Below are 18717 nucleotides of genomic sequence, written 5' to 3'. Positions count from 1 at the left end.
GGCTAGGCCAGGAGGCTGGAACTGCATCCCATGCAGGTCCCCCACACAGGTGGCAGGGACCCCACACAGGTGGCAGGGACCCAAGCACCTGATCCATCATTTGCTGCCTCCCAGGCATAGTAGCAGGAAGCTAGATCAGAAGCAGCGTAGCCAGGACTCGAAACAGCACTGTGATACGGGATGTAAGTGCTCCCACGTGGCAGATGCTGTGCCAAAAAACCACCATGTAAAGTTTGTGGGGAGCAACTGGGAGCAACTCGGACTAGACTAAGTTACTGGAATTAAGACTTATTCTATGCATCTGCTCTCCCACAATATGGCGCTGAGAAGGGAGAAACAGCTTCTACACAGCTGCCTCCAGTTCAACCAATAAACTGTAGGACCTACTCCTGATTGGAGGAGAGCAGCGTACTCGGCGTGTGGGTAGCAGAGTTGGGATTGGTGGAAGAGGACTATAAAGGAGGAGAGAGACAACATGCACCAGGAACATCTATCTGAAGGAACACCTGTGCAGCCCCCGAGAGAGCCGGCCGGCGGTGTGCCGCTCCCCCGCGGAAGTGGGGAAAGTGGCTAGGGGGAACCGCCCTTCCACAGAGGTGGAAGGGACGGTAGCCAACCCGGGAAGAACCAGCAGCAAACCCGGGGAGGGCCGAGCAGACAGAAGAACAGCGCAGGGTCCTGTGTCGTTCCTCCACGAAGAGGGGGAGCGACAAAAGTTGATCTTAAGATGATGACAAATTCCATGCAGTCTTTGGAACAGCATTGTCCTGGGGACTGCGAAGTCAGCACCATGGAGCACTGGCATTCGACCGAGCCCACTCTGTCCAGACACAGGGAAGGTCAAGTCTTCTCCAAACTCATCCATCCTTGGAGATCTCCAGGAGTTCATCAGGGAACCTGCTGAGCAGCCAGTGAAATGAGTTTGCTTAAGCCTTGCTCAGGCAGCAGAATAAGCTTGGTAGACTAATTTTCTCTAGAGCCACAAACCCCAGAGGCCTGCGCTACAGAGAACAGGCCAGCCAAGAGAAAGGAAGCCACCTCCTGGTACTCTCAAAGCTATGCTCAATCTATGGTCAAGTGTGCGCAGGCCGCAGGGTTGAGAAGAAGGACGTCTGAGGGACGCTGTAGCTCTGTCTCCCAGAAGCAGACCCTGAGACAAGGATTTGGTTATAAACAGTTTGGGAAGTGAGTCCAGGGAGCAGCACCCACAGTGGGGTAAGTGGGGTGAAGAGCATCAGGAAATAAGTGTATTGATGTTCTGCTTACCGCTCAGTCCACTGGGGGCCTCTAAGAGGCAGTGCAGGGTGTCCCAGCAGTGGGTGAGGAGTCTGGAGCTCCAGCCAGTGGCTCTCATCCATCCTTGGTTGAGAGCTCTTCCCACAGACCATTCCCAAATTCCTGGAACTTCCAGTCTCTCCCATACCTGAGCCGGCCACTTTCCTGTGGCCAGGAAAACCCCCTAGCAAAGCAGCAGGTGCTGTGGCAGGAAGCTGTCCACCCACACCGACACCAGCGGGCCATGGGGGATGGGCAGAACATAGCGTCGGTCACCTTGGGTTTCACCAGAACTGCCTGTGCTCCGTAAGTGGGGAGTCCACTTCGGGTCTGGACCCCGAGAGCCATCTGGGAGCCAGCATCCCTGAAAGCAGAGAGGGAACGGTTAAGGCCGAGTCTCCTAGATCCAGCACACAGAAGGCACTCTTGGCTGCTCTGCCATCAGACCCTCAACCTGAACCAGAATTCTGCAGTGAGCAGGAGAGAGGCCCCCTCCCCTGGAGATCTGCAGAGAACCCCCATTCCCTGGGCCTTAGTGGGTGTTTGAGTTAGTGCGTGAACAGGGTCCAGGGCTCGGGAAGGAGCTTCTGGAGTAGGAAAGGGGTGTGCTGACACAGAGGTTCAGATCAGACCATGGCAAACACCCTGGCCCTCTGGCTAGGGAACAGCTCTGGGTCCGTAGTGTGGGAGATCTGGAGGTGGAAATCACAGCCCTCTCTATCCTTCTCAGCTGTCACACGTGTGTGTAACAGACACTTGTGTAGTCTCATGAAAGCCCAGACTTTCTCATCAACAAATCCGAGCACAGACTCCCAGATGGATCCACCCTTCATGACTGCGAGAGTTCATTTTCTCCTGCCCATAACGAGACCAGGTAAGTAGTGCCCCATTCCCTCTGCTCTGGCTGGATGAGCATCTCCATATGTAACAAGCTAAAACTTTTACAGCCGCCTGTTTGTCGAGAACCTTTTGCATGCGATACAACACACAGAGGGAGAAACATGGGAAGTCCACCATCTTCCAAGAGCTCCCAGCTCCTGCAGATAAATCCCTGCCCGCGGTCAGATACTTGCAGAAATAGTTCCATGAATACAACATTCAAATGCCAGTGCCTACCACTCACAGATAAGAACACTGGGCACTGGTAGCACTGGATCAGATCTAGAACTCTCTATCTAGCAGAACCCTGCTCCTCCCTCCCCCTGCCCCCGCCCCGTTTAGCCTCCCTGTCTACACTCAGACAGCTGCTGCTACTCAACCATCAGTCAACCACCTCACTCAAGTTGCATTTGCAACATAATCTTCGCAATGGCTTCTGTGGGTTTTTGTGTTTCTGACCACGCTGGGAGGTCTCACATAGGCTTTGGAATTATATAGCCCTGGCTTGACCAATGTACTCTCCATCAGCAGACCCTGTGACCTCAGAATCTACTACCTGAAAACTGAGATGGGAATATTCCGGTGGACACTTGACAGTGCCTTTCTCTCTCTCTTTTTTTTTTTTTTTTTTTTTTTTGGACAGGCAGAGTGGACAGTGAGAGAGAGAGACAGAGAGAAAGGTCTTCCTTTGCCGTTGGTTCACCCTCCAATGGCCACCGCGGCTGGCGTGCTGCGGCCGGCGCACCGTGCTGATCCGATGGCAGGAGCCAGGTGCTTCTCCTGGTCTCCCATGGGGTGCAGGGCCCAAGCACTTGGGCCATCCTCCACTGCACTCCCGGGCCACAGCAGAGAGCTGGCCTGGAAGGGGGACAACCGGGACAGAATCCGGTGCCCTGACCGGGACTAGAACCCGGTGTGCCAGCGCTGCAAGGCAGAGGATTAGCCTAGTGAGCCGCGGCGCTGGCTGACAGTGCCTTTCTGCAGGTTAAAAGCTGTGGGAAAACGCCAAAGGAAATAGAAATGCTAATTGTGCCAATTTGAGCACAACCTATTGTAGACATACATCCAATTATCACACAGATACATCCAATTAAAATAGTAAAAATAAGTTTTAAATTATTGATTATTGGCAATATCATAGGTTCCATCTAAAACCTACCTCGGGAGTCCTGGGGAGGATTTAGTGGGAGGATACGTACGTCACCGCAAGGTATGTACATCAGATCCAACCAGCTGGGGGTCACATTCCCTTAGGGCTCAGGGTCTCCTCCCAAATAGCTCTGCAGGAATCCCTGTGGCTTCCGCTTCCCTCCAGCAGGTTCCCTCTGGAATGGCCTCTGGTATTTATCGTGCACCAGCTCTCTGCCAGGTACTGCACCAAGGCCTTTCATACATGTGGAGTGCTCCCATCTCTCCACCTGGTGAGGCACGCATCCTCCTTCCAAAAGTAACAGGACGGAAGGGCCAGGAAGCAAAGTGTTTTGCCAAGGTCACAGGAGCAGTAAGTGGCAAACCCAGGAGTCAAAGCCGAGCCGTCGACACCATCCACCTTCCCAGGCCAGTTGCTCCTGCTCCTACCGCCCTCCCGAGCTGCTTCAAGCCAGGCTCCCACCGCCTCCTCTCGCTCTCCATGAACCAGTGGGTTCCAGGTGTGGGCACAGGCCTCTGTTTCTCAAAAGTGCCGCGATCGAGCCCACGTGTCAGGAGCCTGATTAAAGGGAAGAGAGAGAGAACAAAAATCAAGCAGAATTGGGGCTGGGAAATGAGACATAACCACAGATGTACGAGAGATTAAAAGATCACAAGGGGATTCTGCTCTGTGCCACAAAATGGAAACTCTAGAAGAAATGGATATTTGCCTTGCAACAAATAAATTACCTAAATTGACCCAAGGAGAAACAGACGATGAGATGGGCCATTACAGCAAGCCAGACTAGAAAGGTGATTAAAGAGCTACCATTATAAAAAAGGCACCGGGAACAGATGGTTTCACAGCTGAGTTCTATGTAACCTTTAAAGAACAAATAATTCCAATGTTAATTAAACTCTTCCAGATCATAGAAGAAGATAAAACACTGCAGTTCACTTTCTGAAACCGCACTGCGTTGGTACCAAAGCCCAATGCACACCACTCAAAGAAAGGCAATTGGAAACCAATTGTTCTTGGGAGTGTAAATGTAAAAATTCCAAATACAGCACTGGCAAATGAAATCTGGCACAATGTCATTATGATCAAGTGCTATTTATCCCAGCGATACACAGATCTATAACAGGAAATTGATTAATGTAATTCGGCCCATCAACACACTCAAGGGGGAGAAAGGTGAGCATGCCAATACATGATGAAAATGTTGGATGAAATAAAAACCTTCCGAGAAACACAGGCAGAAGAAACGCACTCATTCATCCAACAGATACTCGCATGTGGTAAGCACCCGTTGCTTCACACCCCATCATAAACATAAGGATTGTAGCCATGACCGAGAGAAAGATGCCCTGCGCTTAACGACAGAGACAAACGATACACAGGATCATTTCTATTATGATGGGGGTAGTCGCTAAGTCGAAAAACTACAGCCCCTGTTAGGAAGTTAGAATTTTAGAGCAGACAGAGAAAGTGTTGCCCAGAGGTGACACCTGAAGCAATAGGGCACGGTCACACCTGTCTTGGGAGGGGCGGGCGTTCCAGACAGATGGCGGGAAGCCCCCGGGGCAGGCAGGTGCATCCTGGAGAACAGCTCCAGCAGGTGACACAAGACATCAGTCTCATTGTCACAGGAACCGCCAACACAGAGAGGTGACACGTGCTACTCTCTGCCTCCCAGGCCATGCTCACCTCTCGTGGCAGCCGAGCACTCCTGCATCCAAATCATTAGACTCCCTTCTCCCCCCGCCCCCCAAGGTCAGGGGGTGTTCCACCCGAGGCTGATCAACAACGAGATGAGGTCATGCTTCCAGGGAAACCTCACACCTGAATCCACAAGGCTGGGCTGACTCCCAAAGCCAGACAAAACCATCACAGTCTGGGTTACTGAGCCTGAAAACCACACTAGGTCAGGGACTCCAGAGGGCTGTGTGGTTAGGGAAGCATCTTCCCATTCTTCCAGGATCCAGCCTGGTGAGATACAGCAAAGCATCATGGCTCACGGCATCCATCCTTTCTGTCTGTTGAGGGGATGGGCGGTCAGACCTGGGGCGTGTCTCAGCCTGCTTCCTGCTGCGAGAACAGAATGCCACAGGCAAGGTCACTTCTAAAGAAATTTATTTTCCCCCAGTGCGGGAGCCTGGGATGTCCAAGGTCAAGGTGAGGGCCTCCTGACTGTGTCAGAGCACGGCAGGGACCTCCAAGACAAGACAGCACACAGGAGAGGGGTGCTGAGTGATAAAGCCTCTCCCAGGACAACTGGCCCTCTCTGGCTGCAACAGCCTTAGTCTACAGGTGAGGGCAGAGTATTTAGTGCCTAACCACTTCCCAAAGGCCCAACCAAGCAACACTGCTACAATGGCAATTAAATGTCAGCCCAGTGGACAGCAGGTTAAGCTGTCATTGGCGACTCTGGCATCTCCTTTGAGCGCCGTTCTGGTCCTGGCTGCTCTATGTCTGGTTGAGTCCCTGTCAATGCACCTGCGAAGGCGGCAGAAGATGGGCTAAGTTCTTGGGTCCCTGCCACATGTGTGGGAGACCCAGATGGAGTTCCAGGCTCCTGGCTTCACCTTGGCCCAGCAGCAGGTCATTGCGGCCATTTGGGGAGTGAACCAGAGGACAGGAGATAGCTCACTCTCGCTCTCTCACCCTCTCTCTACTTTTCCCTTTCTCGCTCTCTCCCTTCCTCTCCTTCTGCCTTTTTTTTTTTTTCAGGCAGAGTTATACAGTGAGAGAGAGACAGAGAGAAAGGTCTTCCTTCTGTTGGTTCAACCCCCAAATGGCCGCTACGGCCAGCGTGCTGTGCCGATCCGAAGCCAGGAGCCAGGTGCTTCTCCCGGTCTCCCATGGGGTGCAGGGCCCAAGCACTTGGGCCATCCTCCACTGCACTCCCGGGCCACAGCAGAGAGCTGGACTGGAAGAGGAGCAACCGGGACAGAATCCAGCGCCCCGACCGAGACTAGAATCCAGGGTGCCAGTGCCGCAGGAGGAGGATTAGCCTAGTGAGCCGCTGTGTGGAGTGAACTAGTGAATGGAAGACCTCTCTCTCCTCTCTCTCCTCTCTCTCTCTCTCTGCCTCTCCCTCTCCGTAACTCTGACTTTCAAATACATAAATAAAATATTTTTTTAAAAAAGAGAAACAGGAATGCTGGAAGAAAGATGAGACTTAGTGGAGACAGGACAGCAGGGCCCCTGTACCCACCACCTCCTAGCGCAGGGCCCACAGCAAATCTGGTCACATGGGTTGGAAGCCTCACCTTGGGAGCTGTGACTGCCGTGACCATGAAGAGACTGTGGCCATCAGAGCCTTCTCATTGGTCTTGTGATGCCGTGTTCTACAGAAGACCATCATCTTGAAGTTGTCAGGGCTGTCAACAGTGGGAGCCCAATGGTGCAAGGGTCTTCCCCCGGCATAGACAGAAGATCCACCTGGCATCAAAGCATCAACACTGGAGTGGGCGTCCGAATCGTCCTGGCACCGCCACCGCCTGGAGAAAGGCAGACAAGTGCCTCAAGCTTGCTGAGCCTGTTTTTTTTTTTTCCTACAAAATGAAAATGTTAATGTTCCACCAAGGTTATTAAGAGGATAGAATGAAATAATGCTCGTGGCAGGATCCAACTCATAAGAGCTTAATAAATTTGAGGCGTCCGATTCTCTGGAGGACCTGAGAGATGAGTTCTTTATGATTCTCCACCCTACTACTCCATCGCATGGCTCTCCCGCCCCGCCCCCCACCCCACTTCTCCGGGCTTCAGTCCTGATAAATCTGGGAGACAGCCCAGTGTCCAAGGGTCACCAGGAACACACTCACCGTCAAACCACCACGGGCTCCTGACCGTGCTGCTCAGGGAGAGCGTGCACCTGGCACACAGTGGGCAGTGTGAGGGGTGCAGGCGGGCCTGCTGGGTGCCGCTGGGGAGGCCTCGGGCAGCAAAGGCTGGTCCAGGTCGGTGCCGGCAGGAAGCAGGGGCTGTTTTCCAGGTCGGGCTACCTTAGTCCTTTTCATCTTGGAGGCAAGAGGGATGAAGCAGGGCTAACTCTGTGCCTGCAAAGACACAGGAGTCACTCTGGTTGGCTGGGAGAAGGGGCTGCTCATTGCTTGCTATGGTTTCATAAAATCCAGCAGTTGCCATGTCCTGCCATGGTCCCGGAGAGCCGTCTGGTGTCCATGGTGTGGGGCTCATCTCAGGGGGAGCTGCTCAGGCCACAGTACGCGTCTCTGACTCCGACTCTTCCTTCTCCTGCCTCAACACACAGCAGGAGATGCCACTCCTGGAGAGCTCAGGGTGCTTTGCTTACTTATGTACCTGCATAACATCCGCTCCCAGCTTTACCCAGGATGTGTTGCCCGCGGTCACACCCTCACCCCGGCCCCCAAGGGAGATTCAAGAAGCCAGCTTCATAGCGACCAGTGAGGAGACAGGGGCCCAGCTGGGGAGGATGTGGCCGAGCGCCAATGTCTGTCCCTCCTGCCTGTGGCCTCCAGGCCCTCTTGTGTGACCTCACCTTTGCACTTGACCAAGTCGGGACTGAGAAGGCCTCTGGCCTTGGGGAAGACGCTGACCAGGGAGGGGCTGCGCCCGAGGGCTCTGTGACCTTGCACAGGCTGTTGGCCTCTCTGGACCTCCGTGCCCTGCTCACCATAACAAGCACACTTGTCCCTAAGGTTGCTCCATGTTGGCAGTGCTAGGGAGCCAGCACAGCCACTGAGCTGCCGAACTCACAGGGATTGACTTTGGTGGCTGGAGGAGAGACGCAAACTGGGTCCTGGAGCACCGAGGCAGGAGCTGCCAGTCAGCCTTCCCTCAAACTGTGCCAGGGACTCTCAGGTGTTGCTGTCAGCAGGTGGTCCTGGGCAACGTGAACACGCATTCATGATGTGCTAGGCAGTGCCCTAAGCTCCTCGCGTGGCCACTCATGTAATATCACAACCACCCTGTCTGTTATTCCCATTTTACAGATTGTGGGGAGCAACTCGGACTAGACTAAGTTACTGGAATTAAGACTTATTCTATGCATCTGCTCTCCCACAATATGGCGCTGAGAAGGGAGAAGCAGCTTCTACACAGCTGCCTCCAGTTCAACCAATAAGCAGCAGGACCTGCTCCTGATTGGAGTAGAGCAGCGTACTCGGCGTGTGGGTAGCAGAGTTGGGATTGGTGGAAGAGGACTATAAAGGAGGAGAGAGACAACATGCACCAGGAACATCTATCTGAAGGAACACCTGTGCAGCCCCCGAGAGAGCCGGCCGGCGGTGTGCCGCTCCCCCGCGGAAGTGGGGAAAAGTGGCAGGGGGAACCGCCCTTCCACGGAGGTGGAAGGGACGGTAGCCAACCCGGGAAGAACCAGCAGCAAACCCGGGGAGGGCCGAGCAGACAGAAGAACAGCGCAGGGTCCTGTGTTGTTCCTCCACGAAGAGGGGGAGCGACACAGATGGGGAAATTGAGGCATGGCACTATTAATTCAGTCAAGGCATCAAGCTAAGAAGTCACTTGCCTGGGGACACACAAGTGGTGAGCCCAGCTGGGGGCTGGAAAATAGGCAGGTGCCTCCCAAGTCCATGGTCGGAGCCAGGCAGGCAGTGCCTCTCTGAAACAGGAGCAGCCCTCGCCATGGTCAGTGCCTTTGACTCAGAAGCCCAGAGCAGGGCTCAGCACACCATGGCCTGACAGCCCCACACCGGGGTCCCTGGTTTTGTAAAGAAAGTGACGCTGGGACATGACCACACCCATGTGTGCATTATCTGACATCACAGCCGAGTGGAGGCAGCAGAGACCACCTGGCTTGCAAACCACAAAGCATGAACTCTCTGGTGCTTTCTAGATAATTCGGTCAGACTCTGACCTAGTACGTGCACTGCCGGTGTCCAAACACGGCTCTGCCACTCGCTAGCTGACATGGGACAAGTTGCATTAAAGTCAAGATCTATTGACATTCTGAATAAGATGTCGAATTGTGGAAAGCTTATGCTAGAGTTATTAAATTCTTGAGTACTTAACACTGCCTCTAACTTACCACAGGAGTTACTTCCCCAAAATAGGAATTACAGTCAGATAAAAAGGGTTTTTGGGAAACGTCGCAACGTTGTTTATGTAAGTAAACCACATTATAAGTGTACTGGAGACCCAACCCAATTTGCCTTTGTGGAATTTGAAACAAAAGAATGAGCACCAAATGCTATGGAGGCAGGATGAGATCCTAAAAGAAAACAATAAAAAATGCAGCAAGTGTTATAAACAGTAAAACGTATTTGCAATCATTTCGGTTTCTTAACAACCCCCCCAGTAAAGCAGCCAGAAAACCTGGCATATTTCCTAAAACACTGAAAGACAAGCTCATTCCGGCCCTCGGAGTGGCTGCTGACTATTGAATACTTTTAAATAGATGTAGTTGAAATAAAATGAAATTAATGGCAATAATGAGTTTTTAAGCTTGAAAAAAAAGTGTTTACTTAGAAGCATTCAGAATGTCAACAAAACAGCTGTAACTTCTTTTGGAATCACAGAGGGATATTCAGTTAGCAGAACAATTATTTAATATAAGCTGCATCAGAGACAACTGAAGATGAAAAAAACTGTTCTTCCCATGTATAACAAACTTATCCGGCGCACCAACAAAAACCTCCTTTAAAGAAAAGCAAAGGAGGGGCCGGTGCTGTGGCATAGCGGGTAAAGCCTCGTCCTGCGGCGCCGGCATCCCACATGCTGTCTCAAGTCCCAGCTGCTCCACTTCCCATCCAGCTCTCTGCTATGGCCTGGGAAAGCAGTAGAAGATGGCCCAAGCCCTTGGGCCCCTGCACCCACGTGGGAGACCCGGAAGAAGCTCCTGGCTCCTGGGTTCGGATTGGCCCAGCTCCTACTGTTGCGGCCATTTGGGGAGTGAATCAGCAGAGAGAAGATCTTTGTCTCTTCCTCTCTCTGTAACTCCATCTCTCAAATAATCAAATAAATAAATCATTAAAAAAAATAAAGAGAGTGAGAGAGAGAGAAAAATAAAGGAGAGGCAGGCATTGGGCCGCAACGGTTAAGCCTCTTGGGAAGCCCACATCCCATGCAGGAGCGCCCGTTCAAGTCCCGGCTACTCAAGCTTCCAATGCAGCATCCTGCTACGGCACCTGGAAGGCCGCAGAAGATGGCCCAAGCACACGGGTCCCGGCTAGCTGTGTGGGAGAACCAGGTTGGAGTTCCTGGTTCCTGATTTCAGCCTGGCCCAGTCCTGGCTCTTGCAGGCATTTGGAGAATTAACCAGCAGATGGAAAAGCTCGCTCTGTCTGTCTCTGTCTCTCCCCCTCTCTGTCACTTTGTCTTGCAAATAAATAAGTAAACCAGAAGGAAGGAAGGAGGAAATGTCCAGGCCAAGGCGTTAAGCACAGACCCAAGCCCCAGAGCTTCTGTAAAATGAACAGCTGGAGGAGCCGGTCGGAGGGCTCCAGAGCAGAGCAGTTGCTTTTCTGAACCTCACTGTGTGCGACTGTGAAATGGGCCTGTCACGGCAAGTGCAAGTGCACCCAGAACACCTGCGCCCTGGCAGGCGTCTGACGAGGGCTGGCAGTTATCCGGCTAATAGTGCGCTCAAAAGGATGAGCCGTTCCTGCAGGAACACTGAGGACAGAGCATGGGCCTTTAGCCCCAATACGTGGGCAAGGAAACCCTGGGGCAGGTACAGAATCGGTTTGTCCAGAGCTTCAGGAAGCCTGAGGGACACAGCCCAGGTCTTCTCAGCCCACAGCCACGCTCCATGCCTCCCTGGAGGGCCTTGGTGGTCACGTGTGGCCTCTGGCACGTGCAGCCCATCCACGTTTGCCAGTTCCCGGCATTGGTTAAGTACCCACGGCCGCACAGAGCTCGCCGGCACAGACATTTGTCAAAGAAGACACGCCAGTCATCCGTGCCACCAGAGACAGTGACAGATGTGCTCTGGGGCGCCACCGTCCCAGCCATGGAAGATGGATGGGGCCCTGGCCCCGGCAGTGGCCCTGCCTCCGCAGGCAGCCACGGTCCAGGCCAGAGACAAATTGCAGTGGGTCAGGGACCGTGGAGACTCCAGGCTCCGCCCTGCTCTCCCCCAGCCCTCCCCACTGCCCTAGACAGGTGCACTGAGGACTGGCGCGCTGCTCTTAGGGGTGCCAGGGGATGTGGGCTATTTCTACTCCCACCACCAACATCAGTAGTTGACAGGTAGGCTGCAGCATCTGAAAAGCTTAGAACACGCGTACCCCTTTAATCCTTAACCATCCACTGGTGGGGGGCAGATACAGGAAACAGGTCAGAGAGGTGCCAGGCCTCCTCCACCATCACACAGTGAGTGACAAGAGCAGGATCTGAATCTAGACCGGCTGCACCCTCACAACTATTATTGGGAAGTCGGGGATGGGCAGGGGTCCGTGAGTAACCCAGGACCAGCCCCAGGAAGAGAAAACAAAGGAGCAGCACTCAGAGGCGCTCCCCAGCTCCCCTGCTGCGTGGGCAGGGATCGGCTGTTCCTGTCTCGGGTTCTCCATCTGCCGCTGCACAGTCCTGTAGGACAACAGACTAGGGCCAGGGCTGGCCTTGCTCTGTTCTCCGGTCTGGAGTTCCCCCAGGACAAGCTCCACACAGCGATTCCAATCCAGATTCCAGCACCCTCCCTCCAGCCCACGCCATAGCTCAGCCAACCGTCACCTCCATCCCTGAGGCAAGCTCACAGACCCCAGAGACTTTGTAGGGAGGTGTATGTCTGGTGACCACAGAGGTCACAGACCACAGAAAACAGCAATAAAAGAGACACTGTTCAAGAACCTTCCGGGGTATAGGGATGTAGCCTGGTGGTTAAGGCACATGTATCCTACATCCAAGTGCCAGAGTTCAATGCCTGGCTCTGGCTCTTGACTCCAGCTTCCCGCCATCTTTCCTGGGAGGCAGCAGGTGACGGCTCAAATCCTTGGGTCCCCGCCACCTACACAGGAGGCCCAGATTGAGTTCCTGGCTTCTGGCTTCAGCCTGACCCAGTCCCAGCCTTTGTAAGCATTTAAGAAGTGAACCACCAGATGGGAGTGATCTCACCCTCTCTACCTCTCAGATACTAAATAACTTGTTAAAATTCAAATATAGCTTTGGAAAAATGTCTCCCCACTCTTGCACCACAGCTTCCCAGGAGTCTTTTACACGCACTGATGACCTGCTTCCCCTCCCCCCTCCCAGTGAGGGATGTAGGGAGGCCACAGCCCGGGGCTGGCTTAGCCAAGCACTTGCCATGGGGACTGGCAAGAACACCCACCTTAAGGCCAGTGCTGTGGCGTAGTGGGCTAAGCCTCTGCCTGTGGCACTGGCATCCCATATGGGCAAGGGTTTATGTCCCGGCTGCTCCTCTTCTGATCCAGCTCTCTGCTGTGGCCTGGAAAAGCAGTAGAAGATGGCCCAAGTCCTTGGGCCCCTGCACCCACGCAGGAGACCCAGATGAACCTCTTGGCTCCTGGCTTCAGATTGGCGCAGCTCTAACTGTTGTAGCCAATTGGGTAGTGAACCAGTGAATGGAAGCCCTCTCTCTCTCTCTCTGCCTCTCCTTCTCTCTGTGTAACTCTGACTTTCAAATGAATAAATTAATCTTTAAAAAAAAAAAAAAAAATGAAGAACCCTTGGAACAGTTCCTGACCCAGAAGAAGGGCTTGGCAGATGCCAGCTGTTCTCATTCTCCAGCTTCTCATTTCCTCCGTGGGACAATGAGGGGGTGGGCTTCACGCCTTGCGTGGACTTCCGGCTGGAACCTCCTGTGACTTCCTGACACCGCTTCATCTGCTCCCACCCCCCGCACCTTTCTCCTCTGTGTCTGTGAGCCACAGCCCGCTGCTTGTGGGCAGGGAGAACTCTACCCATGGGATGTGCTCCCACCCTTCTCATCGGGGCCAATTGTCCCAGTCTTCCATCATGGGGTCCGCCTCTCGTTCTGCACAGCCTGGGGAAGCTGAGTCATCGTGACTGGAGCCTTGCCAACCATGCCCTGCAGTGCCAGACCCCGGTCCTTCCCTCTGCTCCAGTGGGAAGGAGCCCACGCCAGCACCCCTGAGCAGACCGGGCCACAGCAACCTAATTAATTGCAGCTTCTCTGGCCTCACGCAGAGGACGCCCACGCTGGGAAAGACTCCCTCTTGCTGCTCCAACTCCGTAAACATTTGAAAAGCCGGTTTGCACTCCCATCTGTGGGCAGGGTGCCACCACACGAGGAAGCACCATCAAATAGAACTGGAAAGATTTTTTTTTTATTCAGCTTTTGGAGGGGGTTGGGGTGGGGTTTGGTACTGGCTTTTTTTTTTTTTCCCACTGATGCTTTTTGGATAAACACATAAATCAGTATCATCTATATTCATTAGATAACGTGCCTTGTTCAGTACAAAATTACCCCTGTTTTGCATGATTTTCCCCCCTCGTGATTAATATAAATGACTTAAGTTAATTATGTTTCTCTTCATGGAAAAATGTATTTGTCAAAGTGCTGAAACATCCAGAAAAAATAAACACTGTCATTAGAAGAAGGGCAGGGTTGCAAATGAGCAGTCGGGGAGTGGAGCAGGAATGGGACGGGGCCGTCTGGGCACCGTCCTGATGGGGCAGGCACAGGTCACGTTCACTGCCAGAGCCAAAGGCATTTGTCTTAGTTACGGTCCTGATGAGGCAGACAGATGTTCTCATCATTCACAGAGCGCAGAGAAAGCTCTTCACTCCAGGGTCCCAAGGAGCGCTGCCTGGGCTAAGCCTCGCCTGGACTGACCAGGAGGCAATAGAGCCAGGCCCGAGCCCCGGGGCCTGCAACAGAGGCACCCATGCAGGAATGCAGGTGAGGGAGGAAAAACATAGACAGGCACAGCGTGAAGCTGCTATGGAGCCCAGAGCAGGTAGCAGGTTAGGGATTATTACCTGGTCAACCACCTCACCGGACTAGGAACAGCACTGAGGTCCAGAGAGGGCAAGAAATGTGCCCGAGGGTACACAGCATGTTGGTGGCAGAGCCCCAGAGGAGTCCAGGATCTCACTCTACTCCCTGACTTTTTCCCTATCTTCTGCTGCCTCCCTCACCACCGAAGTTCAGGCGCCCTCTTCTCGCTTGAGCAGGTGGACATGGCACCAGCAGGGGCAGGGCAGCCCCTCAGACTGCTGGTGAGTCAGGGCCACAGCAAAGCCTCTGGGTTACAGGCGGTTTCCATGGTATCTGGGATGTCTCTAGCCTACCCTGATTGCCTTGGCTGGGGGTTTACTTGAGAGGTGAAGAAGGGAGACAGGGAAGGGAGGAGCACTGTGGCTGGTGCATTGGCGAGGGCTCGCTGCTCTGAGCACCTGGACTCACTTCCACCATGTAGAGACCACGCCGCTCAGTCTTCCCAGGGCTGGACAGCAAGTGTCTACCCTCTGCCGCCCAAGCTCCTGCATTTCCAGCCCTTCCGGTTCACTCTGCACCCAGGTCGAGCAAGCTCCTGTAGCACCAGAAAAACTCAGACAGCCAAAACCTGAGCGTGTGAGGAGGGAGGGCTGGCAGGCACAGTGACTGACTGTGGCAGGTGCAGGCGAATGGGACAGCCACAGCGCTGCCCTCCAGCCTCTGCTCCCCGCCTTCTGAGACCCCCTCCTCACCGCGTGAGCATGGTCAGAAAAGCACATGTCCAGTTTTCATCATCTTTAACATCATCTCTGTCTCCCCAAAAGTACTATCAATTGTTCAAAGGCAAAATTAAGCCCATTACCATCCTATCATTCAGCAAATACTTATTGCGCACCCACTATGTGCCAAACCCTCTTCAAGGTGCTAGGGGTAGAGCACCAAAGACAGGAAATCCTGTCCTCAAGGAGCTTGCATTTTGTGGGTGGAGACAGATGATTTTTAAAATCTAAAAATATCGGGGCTGGCGCTGTAGCACAGCAGGTAAAGCCACCACCTGCTGTGCTGACATTCCCATATGGGCGCCGGTTGGCTGCTCCACTTTCGATCCAGCTCTCTGCTGTGGCCTGCGAAAGCAGTGGAGAATGGCCCAAGTGCTTGGACCCCTGCACTGGCATGAGAGGTGGGAAGAAGCTCCTTACTCCTAGCTTAGGACTGGCCCAGCTCTAGCTGATATGGCCACCTGGGGGGTGAGCCAGTGGATGGAAGACCTATCCCCCCACCAACTCTGCCTTTCAAATAAGTAAATAAACCTTTTTTTAAAAAAATCTAAAAATATCACACTGCCAAGTGTTAAGTGGTACGTTTTCAAAGAAAACCAAAACAGGAGGAGGAGGATAATAAAACGAGAGTGGGGTGCTGGATAAAATAGAGGAATGAGCCATGCAAGGATCTGCTGGAAGGGCTCAGTCAGAGAAAACATCAGTGCAAAGGCCCTGGGGGATAAGAAGACTGGTGTGAGGCTGAGCGCAGTGAAGGAGGAGGTGGTGGATGAGGTAAGGAGTGGAAGGGCAGGTTGTGTCGCACCTTATCCTCTAAGTAGCGCCTGGCACAACAAAGGCATGCCGAGAAGACTGGTGGATGGATGGGTTGGTGGGGAGGGCAAGGGATGGATGTGTTGTTGGGTGGAGGGATGGATGGATGGATGAGAGGGGCAATGGATGAATAGATAGGTTGGTGGGTAGAGAAATAGATAAGTGAATGGAGGATTGGATGGATGCATGGATGGATGGATGGATTGTTGGGTAGATAAACGAATGGCAGGAGCAAAGGATGGATGGATGGATAGAGCAATGGATGGAAGGAGCAATGGGTGAATAGACTGGTGAGTAGAGAAACAGATGATGGGCTGGTGGGTGGAGTGATGGATGGATGGATGGATGGGTGGATGGGTTGGTGGGTGGAGTGATGGATGGATGGATGGATGGATGGATATATGTGTTGGTGGGTAGAGAGATGGATGGATGGGTGGATGGGTTGGTGGGTGGAGTGATGTATGGATAGATGGGTTTGTGGGTAGGTGGAGTGATTGTATGGATGTGATTGTATGGAGTGATGTATGGATGGATGGATGGATGGAAGGATGGGAATAATGCCATCCCAATGAATAAAGACACAAGGAAAGAAAGCAGTCCCTTGCGTTCAAGGCCAAACTTTGCAGACAAAGTAAATACTGAAGCACAGGTACCGAAAGGGTAGTGATTCGACCAAGGAAGCAATGGCAGCAGGACCGCCGCTCTCTGGGCCTCAGTCAAGGAGGATCCTAGACATCTGTGCTTACCTCTCTTCCCAGCCCTGCCGAGGTCCTGTTTTCCCCCCATGGTGGGTGCCCCATAAGAAGAACCGGTTTCACAGGGGCATTCATTAAGCTTTGGTGGCTGGGAGCTCGTGAATCGTCCCCGCCCTGTGCATCGCCGTGTGTCCTCACCAGGGCTGCATTTCTAACAGCAGTCTTTCAATGAAAGCCTGTCCCCACAGCCCATTAGTGAGAGCTGGGGCGGAGAGGCGCCCGTGGGCGGGACAGGACCGCCTCTGCACAGTTCCTGACTGAGCGCAGGTCCCAGGCCCAGGCCACTGTGAGAGAGGAAGGCGGCAGGCAGGGGCCCCGAGGGCCGGGTGTGGCCCACGCTAACTCCTGCCCGCCAACAGCCCAGGAACAGGGACGGCTTCTCAGCACTGCGCACCTCACCAGAGTGCTTCCTGAGGGACGCTCCTCCATCCAGGAAAACTGGGAGAACCGGGCCAACCATGCGGAAACTTCTGAGACTGGTCTCCTTGGTCAGAGTATACACGAGGTGCTGTGGCCTCAGCCCACGCACAGCTGACGGCATTTTTGGACGCCCTAGGCCTCCGTCAACCTCCTGGTGAGGGAAGGGAGAGGTTGGCCCCACCCCAGCCTTTTCCTTTGAGCTCTTCTAGAACACTTTCTTCCCCACACGGTGGGTGCTGGGATGGTGAGTGAGGAATCAGGGAAACAAAAGAGCACTCTGGAAACGCTGCCTGGCTGTGCAATAAATATTCTCCACTGAAACCAAATAACTGTGGCGGGGACCTAAAAGCAAACATTCGGGACAGGCGCCGGAGACTTCCAGAAATTACAACACTTTGCCCTGAGCTGGGGGGGGGGGGGGTGGGGGGGGGTGGGCGTGTTTAGCCAAAGCAGCACCTGCGGGGACACTAACAATTCCCAGTGCTGGGCTCTTGGAGCCATCACCGCATTAACACATGGCCCGGACCACTTGGACATCAGAGAGCTTTGGAAGAGGTGTTTGCTGTAATTACAGGAGAGCCTGTGCACCCGAGCCCTCGCCCTAGGCTCCCACGCTGTCATCTCTCTCTCTCTGGTGGTGACTCCTTTGCCACCAGGAACGCTTTTCAGGGTTTCAGGGACAGAGTGCCCCCAGACGCTGTTGCTGGGGCAACGGGGACCTCTCAGGAACCCTAGCCTGGGCCCCTCTCTGGCTCCTGGCTAACCCACGCTGGAGAACGCGCCCTACTCTGCACCCCCTCGGCGCCCAGCCTTCCCACGGCCTCTCCCCGACTGTGGGTCCTCACTCCCCCCAGGGGGCGGGGGCCAGCTCTCCACTTCCTTTGTTAGCACCTCTCCTGGCTCTCCCCATCCTGGCGGCAGGGAGCTCTGGCTGAAGTCCCACGGGTGTGTGACCAGGGCTCCCTCATTTCTGTTACCAGCCAGGACCTCTCTGCAGAGCCAGAAGCCACCAGCACTCTGTCCCACGAGCCCTGGAGGTCTCAGGCCAACTCCAGCTCCACGTGACCGAGATGAGCCTCCTACCTCTCTCTGCACAGCTTCCTGGCCCTCACCCTTCCGGATCCAGACTCTAACCTAGCCATACGTACCCTGGTGTCTTAGCTGGTTTGTGCTGCTGTCACAGAAAACCACAGACTGGACCCCCTTACAATAGGCCTGAGGCCACTCAAGAGGGCGGAGTCCTCAGGCCCTAGGCACCTGCCGCTGGGCTCTGCCCACCCCGTCCCCCCCCCCCCCAACACAGAGTTGGAGCTGAGACACTTCCTTCACGCCAGGCTCTGCTGTTCCAGCCCCAGGAGCTAGATTTTATTGGTGTTCCCATCACAAAGGCTCTTCAGCTTATAATGGGTTTATCAGGGTCATGCCCATGAGTGCCCCATCAATCCCTCAGGAAAACAGAACAAGTGGGAAACGCACTTAACACACCCGAGCCACCGCCCTCCAGGGCAGAGCTTTCTCAGTTTTCCTTCCTGATGGCAGAGAGGCTGGGCCTCCTGCCCCGATGTGGGAGACCTGGAGGAAGCTCCTGGCTCCTGGCTTCAGCTTGGCCCAGCCCTGGCCATTGTGGCCATTTGGGGAGTGACAATGGATGGGAGATCTCTCTCTCTCTCTCTCTGTCTCTCTTCCTTTCAAATAAATAAACCTTTAAAAAAAAAAAGAAGAAGAAGAAGGTAAGCAACCTGCTCAAGCTCAAAGGTAGGACCTGCTGGGTTAGGGCAGCATGTGGATAGCAGTGGCCTCCCG

At 53.9% G+C, this 18717-nt stretch overlaps 1 long non-coding RNA gene across 1 annotated transcript in view; it reads right to left on the bottom strand.

The window, feature by feature from the left end:
* Positions 1 to 237: 237 nt before the first annotated feature.
* The window catches only part of LOC127493042 (uncharacterized), a 37029-nt gene continuing 18549 nt past the window's right edge, over positions 238 to 18717 (bottom strand). Inside the window, exons 2-5 of the long non-coding RNA XR_007922970.2 lie at positions 7111 to 7344; positions 6556 to 6786; positions 3314 to 3862; positions 238 to 1639 (exon numbers count right to left, since the gene is read on the bottom strand). This is a non-coding gene — a long non-coding RNA (uncharacterized lncRNA). The remainder of the gene's footprint in view (positions 1640 to 3313; positions 3863 to 6555; positions 6787 to 7110; positions 7345 to 18717) is intronic.

This window comes from Oryctolagus cuniculus, chromosome 5 (assembly GCF_964237555.1).
Source record: "Oryctolagus cuniculus chromosome 5, mOryCun1.1, whole genome shotgun sequence".
NCBI classification, from domain to species: domain Eukaryota; kingdom Metazoa; phylum Chordata; class Mammalia; order Lagomorpha; family Leporidae; genus Oryctolagus; species Oryctolagus cuniculus.
Note: the sequence above shows the minus strand (reverse complement) of the source record. Positions and strands in the feature narration are given on the sequence as shown.